This window comes from Arachis ipaensis, chromosome B7 (genome assembly GCF_059453495.1).
Source record: "Arachis ipaensis isolate K30076 ecotype BB chromosome B7, ASM5945349v1, whole genome shotgun sequence".
Lineage (NCBI taxonomy): Eukaryota > Viridiplantae > Streptophyta > Magnoliopsida > Fabales > Fabaceae > Arachis > Arachis ipaensis.
In genome coordinates this window covers 23,300,633-23,312,377 of record NC_142442.1, presented here as the reverse complement: position 1 = coordinate 23,312,377, position 11,745 = coordinate 23,300,633, and positions in this window count along the sequence as shown.

Below are 11,745 nucleotides of genomic sequence, written 5' to 3'. Positions count from 1 at the left end.
GATTATATGTTGGAAGAGAACCTGCTATTTAACCATTCGTATATGCTTCTTTGGCCATTTGTGGCCTTGTTTTTACATTATAGAAGATGATATTTTTTACATAAAATAACTATTTTGCATAGATACCTAATTCACTCTTTATTAATAGGAATTTTCTAGTTTCATGCAAAAGAACTAGTGCTTCTTTATGCTAGTATATGCACCTACATATTTTATTCATTCCGGGTCAATTTAAAACTAATAGGATTCTGCACTATTTTGTTAACTACTTTACTGTAATCTCTGAAGATATTATACCTTTGTGTAGATGATGATGAATCAACCCATCATTAATGTGAATGTTAACTAAAATGGTAGGGAACATGAAAGAAGCATGATGAACTTGAATTGGGCTGAACTGAAGTGATTACTATTCAACAAACTTAATTAGTAAACAATTTTTTTATAAAAGTAAAGCTAATACTACCATTTCTTTGTTGGATTGGTGGAATTTTACCAGATTTAATTATGCACAAGATTATCCCAAGCATCTAAGTCAGCAGGGTTTTGTATTCTATTATACTTCTGCTACCCAAGATTTTCTTTATATGAAAAATGCTATAATCTTGGTGTCCAATATTTTCTTATTTGTCTGGATACATAAGTATGATATTGTCGTGTCATATTTTCTTATTTCTTATTTCCATTGCTACTAGCTGTACATACACTGAATCTAGTTGACGTGTTTGATTGTTCATAGTGAAGAACTCCGTTGTTGTAATGTCATTGTGTTGGAACTTGTAGAATAAATTGTTATTATAGATGGTTGCAATGAATTTAGCATGTTCTTGGATGTTTGGTTTCTTTTGAAATTATTCAGTTGTTTTTGCTTTAGATATGAGTATCATAACTGCATACCTATATTATAATTCTATGTTTTCAATAATATTAGGCACTGAACTTGAACCCCAACAACAATTTGACACATCCAATGTAAGATCCAGAAATTTCAAAAAAATCTTATTAAGAACTAATTTTGATTTATTTATTCATTACATGCCTTAACCTCAGAAATTATTTTATTAAAGATAATTAAAACAAATTTTGATGGATTGAGTTTAAAGTAATTTAAAGTTTTATCTGATTTTATAATTATCGAATTATTTTTTATATTTAAATAATAAAGTTTAGCAAATTGATAGTTAAATATATTTCTAAGTAATTTTAAGGGATTAAATTGGATTTCAAATTAATATGATATACTCTAATTTTATTAAAATTATTATCAAATTCCAATTTAATCCCAAATTCTCAAATCAAACCCTAACTAAACAAAATCCTAATTTTTCTACCTTAATAAGATAACGGATACAAAATTGTTTTCTTCTATATATTTATATAAATTTTAACTAAATAAATATTTAATATAAATACTATATGCTATGTGTATTAAACAAAAAGACTACTAACCTTTAAACTGTTAAAGAGAAAATAAAGATTAATAAACTATTAAACCATGCTTCTTTTGAATGTCAATTCTCTTCTTTGACCTCATCATTAATTTTCTTTCTTTTCCTTGCTTATTGTACCTGCCGCCACTAACCCTTTTTTTCCCAAAAACCAATTACTATCAGCTTCAGAAAAAAAAACTAAAGAAAGAAAAGAAAGGGAAGAGAGGGGAAGGGAGACGCAGGAGAGGGAGAAGGGGGAAGGAAAGGAAGGCGGTGCGGTGGGTGTCACCGCCACCGCCGCCGCCGCTATTGGTAAGGGAGAAGGAGATCTGAGAGGAAGAGGGTGCCGGGGATGAGGGAACTGCAACAGAAAGAGAGATCCGCGAGAAGAGGAGGAAGAAGACCACACCTAACCACGTTCATCCCGCCGACGCGCCGCCACTGCACAGCGTCGCCGCCATGCCTTCGTTGCCATCGAACGCCGTCAAGCACGAAGGGAGCCAGACACCGCGGGGAAGAAGTTGCTCGTCGCGTCATAGTCACCGTTGCTGGGGCTGTGAATCGCCGCTATGAACCGCGCGAGAGCCAGTGGAGGAGGGAGCCTCTGCTGTGTCACCGTTGAGCTTCCATCAGCGCCGAACCGCCATGCCGTCGCCGCCATCGTTCAGACTGTCGGAGACCATTACCGAGCTCCTCGCCGCTAGAGGATGCCCCTGCAGCTGCCAAACCCCATCGCACTCTAGTTTGGGTTCCGGCTCTGGTTCGTTTATGCTGGGTTTTGTTCTCCCGAGTGCCGGAGCCGCCATTTTCTTGGTAAGTTTTAGCCTTGTTTCAGATTTCTTTCCTTATCCGTTGAAATCCTTATTACCGTAAGAGTAGTCGCTTAAGTCGTATTGATTGATGATGGTGTCGCAGTGAGTTTTTCCGCTGCTGGTTGAAGCCGCCGCTGTTGGAGCTTGCCGGAGTTAACTGCTGGAGCTGCGGCTGTGCTGTACTTAGTTTCTTGTCGGTACAGTAAGTCGCTCTTGCTCTGAAACTCTTTTAATTGCTGTTCTGTTATATGTGGCTGAGGTTTTGCGATATTATTTGCTATTTGATTGAGTTTCGGTTATTTCTTATTACGATTAGAGTAGCTGTGGTTGCCGCAAAAGTGGTTTAGAGCTGAGGATGAGACTGCCGCGTTGTGGGCCGAGAGAAAAACTGAGTTTATCGTGTAGCTAAGTCGTAAACTGAGGTAGGGGTTTTTCTTAATATCTAATTTATATTACAGAGTTGTGATAAATAGATATTAATGTGAGAGAACATATGCCTGTGATTATAATTGTCTTCTAAATGTGGTTGTTTGCTGGACTGAATGCTTGATTGATTGAGTAGCTTGTAATTGCTGAAAAGAAGTTAGTTTAAAAGGTTATTTAGCTGATTATTATGAAAAATGGTTTTTCTTGGTTTTGAAGCTATTTTTGATGATGTAAAGGAATTGGCTTTGGAAATGGTTTAATTTTGAGTTAGTGACTTTATAAATGACTTTATAAATGATTTAGTATTTGAGCTGGTTTGATTTTAAAAAGAGATTTATTATGGGCACTGATTCGCTTGAAAATAATTTGATATTGGAACTAGCTGAATCTTGGAAAATGATTGAGGTTTTGGAAAGGTTTGAGAAATGTTTGGATGGGACCCGAAAAGGGTGGCAAAATCCGAATTTTAGAGGAGATGCTGCCGAAATTTTATAAAATTAGAAGTTTCATTTGAAGTAGTTATTTTAAAAGGTTTAATTTTAAACATCATATGATTTAAGATTATTTCATTTATCAAAGAAAAAGTTATGTTTTGGATTGAGAATTGTTAGTGAACGAAACGGAAAGAAGGATGATGATGATTGATTTGAAATATGATTTTTGAATGAATTTGGAAATGGGATATGGATTGACGAATGATGATGATATTGAGAATGGCTTAGATATTGATGAATGATGAATGAATTATTTATATGGCTTATGAATTTGAAATATCTGAGATACGAGGTTCCCTGGATTAAGTGCCGTGGCTTGCCACCACGTGTACCAGGTTGAAAACTCGATATTCTGTTGACCCTACGACGTAAGTGTGACCGGGCACTATATAAATTCCCGGGAATGTTACCCCCATTGAGCAATATTGATTATTTGAGAAAAAGCTATGCATAGACTCTTGGGGATGCACGTCGGGGGACAGTCTAAGGACAATTCAGACTTGTCGGGTCGGCTGGATAACCGACAGATGAGCCTCATCAGCCATAGGACAGGCATGCATCATATGCATTTGTATGCTTTGCTTGGGTTTGAACTTGTTTTGGTTTGCCTAATTGCTAAACTGTTCTTAACTGCTACTTGAACTATTTGCTATAACTGCTACCTACTTGTGTTTTCCTTGTCTGTCTTGCCTGTGTTTGTCCTGGCGGGCTACATTTGAGAATGAATTTTGGTGCTAAATTAATGATTGTGTTGTTTGATTGCGTGGTTGGTTTCTGATTGAGATTTTCTTATAAGAAAGGAAAAGTTTCGGATTTCTAAAAAAATAAACATTGTTTTTTTGAAAAGGTTTTGAACGATTACCTATTGGTTTTTTAAAAGATTCATAAGGCAAAGGTAATCACTGAGCTTGAAAACAGTTTTCTTATAAAATATCTTCTTATGACAACTTTGAAACTTTGTGGTGAGACCGTGTGGTTAGGTTCTCACCCCCCTACAGTTTTACCTTTTCAGGAACCGGATGAAGAAGCATTAAGAAGAGTTATACTACGTTTGGTTTATATGTTATTGTATTAATTAGATTATTTTCTTCCCTCGCCTTTGTTATTACAATTTTGTAAGAGGGATAGGAGTTGTATGTTATATATATATATATATATATATTGAATTATAAGATATTATGTAAGAAGTCTTGTATATGAATCTATGTCTGCTTGTTTTTTTTAAGATAAGGTATTTACTTCCAGTTTTTAAAGAAATCAGCAATACAGTGTCGAGTCACAGGCTTCTATTTTAATATTTAGTATGTAAAGTAGTCGTAATACTTCTTGCTATCAGAGTAGCGCAGCCGGAAGCGTGACTTCTGATAGTGAGGGTGTTACATTTTGGTATCAGAGCGGTCCTTCCTGTAGAGCCTTGGTAATGGACTGATTATGCTTCAATTGCATACTCTGAGATTCTGTCATGTAGTAGGTCTTGTTTAAATAACGAGAATTAGAGCTTTATGCACATGACGGTCTATTGATTAATGCCGTTAGTCGTGCATTGCATAATTCCTGGTATTAAGTTTGGCCGGCTTAACACTAGTGAATTATATATATGCATGTGAGCACTAATGGGTTGTCATAGACGATATGTGAGTCATAGATAACGCGAGTTGCGGGTTTTGGGAACGTTAGAAACTAAGTTCTAGAGATTAGTTCTGTTTCGACGTATAACCTTTGCTCGTGCTTGATGTTATCTTCTTCTTTATCAATTGTATTCGAATCTCTAGTTCTTGATTTCTTCTTGGAATGTGTTTTGGATATTTTTCTACCATATTTTGTCATTCATATATATCCTTGCTTGATTATGTTCCTAATTGTTGCTTGAATCTTTAAGGAACATTCAACCTTAACACTATTAATAAATTTGGTATTTGTTGATTTGATTTCGAATTAGTTTTGGTGTAACGTATGATCCTTTATTCCTAAATCATTTAAAATCTTAAGAGTCGCGATTCGTAGTAAACTAATTATGCGATTTAGTTCTCCTGTTTCGTGTTCTGCAACTATTGTGTGTCCTGCTCGGATTACAATCTTTGGTTTTGTGTTTTTTCGTAAAGATGATAAAAGCTGACCTTGTTTTGATAAAATGTATCAATTCTAGTAATTTTCTTTTACAACTCTTATCTTGGAATCTCTTTTGAAAATAGTTCTATTTTAGTCCTTTTCTGTTTGATTATGATTGTAACTATTATTTGAATTCTGAATATGACAACCTTAGATTTTATAAATATTTTCCTACAAAAAAATAATAAATTCTTTATATAGTTACAACATGCTTTTATTTAAAAGTACTACCTAGTCTTTATTTATTTTTACAAGAATACTTTATGTTAGATTTTCTCATTTGAACATAATTTGATTCTCTTGCAACATTATTCGAATTTTTATGCATATACATATATATTTACTTAATTGTGTATCTACGAACTCTTCAAATTTTCTAAAGCAAGATTTCTATTTTCATTTCAATTAATCTTCATTAATAAACTTCACACAAATCATTTTAATTTGAATTTGATCTAGTATAATATAATATTTACCTTTATTTAGTTTTTTTGAAAAATATTGTATTTATATACTTTCTTCAAAAAAAAAAAAAAAAAAGATGAACAAATTCCCTTAGGTTCAATTTGAAGTTGTTCTAAATTGTTGTATTCTCTTTCCTATTATTGCCCATGTCGAAGCTCTTTGATTCAGAATTCCTTCTTAAGCTTTCGAATTAACTCCCTTTACACTACACTTGATTGCTTATATATATATACTTGTCTGTTGATAATCTCACGTATTCTTTCAAATCCTTGCGAAGTACCATCCTTGTTCAACTGTCAACCTGAATATTCTCCCGATTTCTTGCAAATACCATTTGTGTCTTTTGTAATCTTCTCAAGTTTAGTAGTTCTTATATGTTAGTTTTTAGGGACGTGATTTGTGCATGCAGAAAGCGAATTTGGTAAGTGTACGAGGTTATAAGGAGTCGCGGAGTTTCGAGGTAATGCAAACATCTATACTTTGTTCAGTTCCCTCAATTGTTTATTTCATATCTTCTCTTTTTCCTAGATAAGATGATCTTCCTCTTAAGTTTATCTATTCCTTGTGGACCTTTCATTTGATTGCGTTCCTACATATTCCTTTGGATTTTGTAAATGACATCCTTGACTCTGGTCACTTCCTTGCGAATCTTGTACTTTGATTTAGCTTGAATTCAATTCTAACGAATGTACCGTTCTCTTTTCATCGTCTCCATTGAAGTTCTTTAATCTCTCCATATGTTCATCTCTTATTTGTAAACTGCTATTTGAATCCTTAAGAACGTCTATCCTTGTCATTATACTTCTCTTTATGAATTTTGTACTCTTTGACAAAATATTGGAATTGTTTTGGGTACGATGCCGACCCTTAAATCTTTGAAAATGTAAAGTACCCCTTTTTATTATATTGTATTGGCTTATGTGTTCTAAATTGTGCCACTCAATTTGATGTATCGTTCCTCCTCTTTTCTTGAAATGTAATTTAAATTCCCTTGCTTCGCCATTTGTACCTTACGCATATCTTGACTGGTTACACTTCTGACTATGATAAAATTTTTGCAATACGGCTATTGATTCCATACTTCTCCACGAACTATGAAACCCCCGTGATTATTTGAAGTTTTTCGCAGTAATGCGTCACCATAGTCTTTAATCATTCCTTTTCTATGAAATCTCATACTTCTTCAACTCAGCTTGGATGTGTTTTAAACTAATGCGCTGATTTTCTTCTTATTGATCCTGTTGAATTTCTTTGATCTAAAGGTTATCCTTGAAGTTGTCAATTGATTTCTTTCTGGTAAACTTCATTGCTTGAATATCCTTGTTTACCTGCAATTTCATTCATTCTTTCAAATTCTCGCGAACGCGGTCCTTGTCACTTCTCTTTCTTTTCTATGGTCTACTATCCTTCTGAGTATACTCGAGATTAGTTTTGGTATCTTGTGCGACCGTTAGACTTAGTAAACAACACATTAGTCCTTTAGGACACGTTTGATGAACGTAAAAGGTAAAATTCGTAGGTGTATGACATCACAGGGAGTTGTGAAACCTTGTTTTACGGGAAAGAGTTCTATTGATGTGGGACTTATGACCAATAGTAAGGTTTGCAAAGTGTTTAACAAAGTTTAAGACCTTCGGATAAGTTACTCATTGAAGTATGGTTATGAATGGTGGAGATAAGTTAAGTTGAAGTTTGTATAATTGAATCTCTGAAGTTGGTATGAGATTAGTATGCGAACATTAAGCACATCGTTTTAACCCCAGCTTGTTTTATAACCTTTTGCCGTCTTGCTTTACCATCACATATTTGAAACATATCATCTTGTACATCAAGCCTATCTTGTAACTTTTGTTTCGCATCACACTTATATCCTTTATAACTTTATGGCATATGAAAATCTTGGTATTTGAAACTACATGTATATATATATATATATATATATATATATATTGAGGACTTTTTGCCATTTCTTTAAATAAGTTCAAGAGTGAAGTAATATAAGAATCTCTTTTATTTTACATCAATTTTCGAGGACGAAAATTTTTTATAAGGTGGGTAGGATGTAAGATCCAGAAATTTCAAAAAAATCTTATTAAGAACTAATTTTGATTTATTTATTCATTACATGCCTTAACCTCAGAAATTATTTTATTAAAGATAATTAAAACAAATTTTGATGGATTGAGTTTAAAGTAATTTAAAGTTTTATCTAATTTTATAATTATCGAATTATTTTTTATATTTAAATAATAAAGTTTAGCAAATTGATAGTTAAATATATTTCTAAGTAATTTTAAGGGATTAAATTGGATTTCAAATTAATATGATATACTCTAATTTTATTAAAATTATTATCAAATTCCAATTTAATCCCAAATTCTCAAATCAAACCCTAACTAAACAAAATCCTAATTTTTCTACCTTAATAAGATAACGGATACAAAATTGTTTTCTTCTATATATTTATATAAATTTTAACTAAATAAATATTTAATATAAATACTATATGCTATTTGTATTAAACAAAAAGACTACTAACCTTTAAACTGTTAAAGAGAAAATAAAGATTAATAAACTATTAAACCATGCTTCTTTTGAATGTCAATTCTCTTCTTTGACCTCATCATTAATTTTCTTTCTTTTCCTTGCTTATTGTACCTGCCGCCACTAACCCTTTTTTTCCCAAAAACCAATTACTATCAGCTTCAGAAAAAAAAACTAAAGAAAGAAAAGAAAGGGAAGAGAGGGGAAGGGAGACGCAGGAGAGGGAGAAGGGGGAAGGAAAGGAAGGCGGTGCGGTGGGTGTCACCGCCACCGCCGCCGCCGCTATTGGTAAGGGAAAAGGAGATCTGAGAGGAAGAGGGTGCCGGGGATGAGGGAACTGCAACAGAAAGAGAGATCCGCGAGAAGAGGAGGAAGAAGACCACACCTAACCACGTTCATCCCGCCGACGCGCCGCCACTGCACAGCGTCGCCGCCATGCCTTCGTTGCCATCGAACGCCGTCAAGCACGAAGGGAGCCAGACACCGCGGGGAAGAAGTTGCTCGTCGCGTCATAGTCACCGTTGCTGGGGCTGTGAATCGCCGCTGTGAACCGCGCGAGAGCCAGTGGAGGAGGGAGCCTCTGCTGTGTCACCGTTGAGCTTCCATCAGCGCCGAACCGCCATGCCGTCGCTGCCATCGTTCAGACTGTCGGAGACCATTACCGAGCTCCTCGCCGCTAGAGGATGCCCCTGCAGCTGCCAAACCCCATCGCACTCTAGTTTGGGTTCCGGCTCTGGTTCGTTTATGCTGGATTTTGTTCTCCCGAGTGCCGGAGCCGCCATTTTCTTGGTAAGTTTTAGCCTTGTTTCAGATTTCTTTCCTTATCCGTTGAAATCCTTATTACCGTAAGAGTAGTCACTTAAGTCGTATTGATTGATGATGGTGTCGCAGTGAGTTTTTCCGCTGCTGGTTGAAGCCGCCGCTGTTGGAGCTTGCCGGAGTTAACTGCTGGAGCTGCGGCTGTGCTGTACTTAGTTTCTTGTCGGTACAGTAAGTCGCTCTTGCTCTGAAACTCTTTTAATTGCTGTTCTGTTATATGTGGCTGAGGTTTTGCGATATTATTTGCTATTTGATTGAGTTTCGGTTATTTCTTATTACGATTAGAGTAGCTGTGGTTGCCGCAAAAGTGGTTTAGAGCTGAGGATGAGACTGCCGCGTTGTGGGCCGAGAGAAAAACTGAGTTTATCGTGTAGCTAAGTCGTAAACTGAGGTAGGGGTTTTTCTTAATATCTAATTTATATTACAGAGTTGTGATAAATAGATATTAATGTGAGAGAACATATGCCTGTGATTATAATTGTCTTCTAAATGTGGTTGTTTGCTGGACTGAATGCTTGATTGCTTGATTGCTTGAGTAGCTTGTAATTGCTGAAAAGAAGTTAGTTTAAAAGGTTATTTAGCTGATTATTATGAAAAATGGTTTTTCTTGGTTTTGAAGCTATTTTTGATGATGTAAAGGAATTGGCTTTGGAAATGGTTTAATTTTGAGTTAGTGACTTTATAAATGACTTTATAAATGATTTAGTATTTGAGCTGGTTTGATTTTAAAAAGAGATTTATTATGGGCACTGATTCGCTTGAAAATAATTTGATATTGGAACTAGCTGAATCTTGGAAAATGATTGAGGTTTTGGAAAGGTTTGAGAAATGTTTGGATGGGACCCGAAAAGGGTGGCAAAATCCGAATTTTAGAGGAGATGCTGCCGAAATTTTATAAAATTAGAAGTTTCATTTGAAGTAGTTATTTTAAAAGGTTTAATTTTAAACATCATATGATTTAAGATTATTTCATTTATCAAAGAAAAAGTTATGTTTTGGATTGAGAATTGTTAGTGAACGAAACGGAAAGAAGGATGATGATGATTGATTTGAAATATGATTTTTGAATGAATTTGGAAATGGGATATGGATTGACGAATGATGATGATATTGAGAATGGCTTAGATATTGATGAATGATGAATGAATTATTTATATGGCTTATGAATTTGAAATATCTGAGATACGAGGTTCCCTGGATTAAGTGCCGTGGCTTGCCACCACGTGTACCAGGTTGAAAACTCGATATTCTGTTGACCCTACGACGTAAGTGTGACCGGGCACTATATAAATTCCCGGGAATGTTACCCCCATTGAGCAATATTGATTATTTGAGAAAAAGCTATGCATAGACTCTTGGGGATGCACGTCGGGGGACAGTCTAAGGACAATTCAGACTTGTCGGGTCGGCTGGATAACCGACAGATGAGCCTCATCAGCCATAGGACAGGCATGCATCATATGCATTTGTATGCTTTGCTTGGGTTTGAACTTGTTTTGGTTTGCCTAATTGCTAAACTGTTCTTAACTGCTACTTGAACTATTTGCTGTAACTGCTACCTACTTGTGTTTTCCTTGTCTGTCTTGCCTGTGTTTGTCCTGGCGTGCTACATTTGAGAATGAATTTTGGTGCTAAATTAATGATTATGTTGTTTGATTGCGTGGTTGGTTTCTGATTGAGATTTTCTTATAAGAAAGGAAAAGTTTCGGATTTCTAAAAAAATAAACATTGTTTTTTTGAAAAGGTTTTGAACGATTACCTATTGGTTTTTTAAAAGATTCATAAGGCAAAGGTAATCACTGAGCTTGAAAACAGTTTTCTTATAAAATATCTTCTTATGACAACTTTGAAACTTTGTGGTGAGACCGTGTGGTTAGGTTCTCACCCCCCTACAGTTTTACCTTTTCAGGAACCGGATGAAGAAGCATTAAGAAGAGTTATACTACGTTTGGTTTATATGTTATTGTATTAATTAGATTATTTTCTTCCCTCGCCTTTGTTATTACAATTTTGTAAGAGGGATAGGAGTTGTATGTTATATATATATATATATATATATATATATATATATATATATATATATATATATATTGAATTATAAGATATTATGTAAGAAGTCTTGTATATGAATCTATGTCTGCTTGTTTTTTTTAAGATAAGGTATTTACTTCCAGTTTTTAAAGAAATCAGCAATACAGTGTCGAGTCACAGGCTTCTATTTTAATATTTAGTATGTAAAGTAGTCGTAATACTTCTTGCTATCAGAGTAGCGCAGCCGGAAGCGTGACTTCTGATAGTGAGGGTGTTACATCCAACAAGTTAATCAAATCCTTAAAACAACATAATTTCACTCTTGATTTGGTGAATGGCGGGAAAGCTATACCTGATGAAGAGACTCTACTTTTTGGCTTCATGTAACTATGAAACTAACACTAAATGGGGTCAAGAGGTAATAAAGATTAAGAATATCTATGTTTTTTTTTCCATTAACACAGTGCCTATTAGTGTGCTTATTCCTTATTGCATATTGGATTCTTGTATGGTACTGTATGTGAAGATGTTCACACTGGATTCATGTTGAATTGCAATGGTTGAAATTCAGTTTTTTGTGATCCAGCTAAGCCACAGTTCCTTCGAAACAGTACA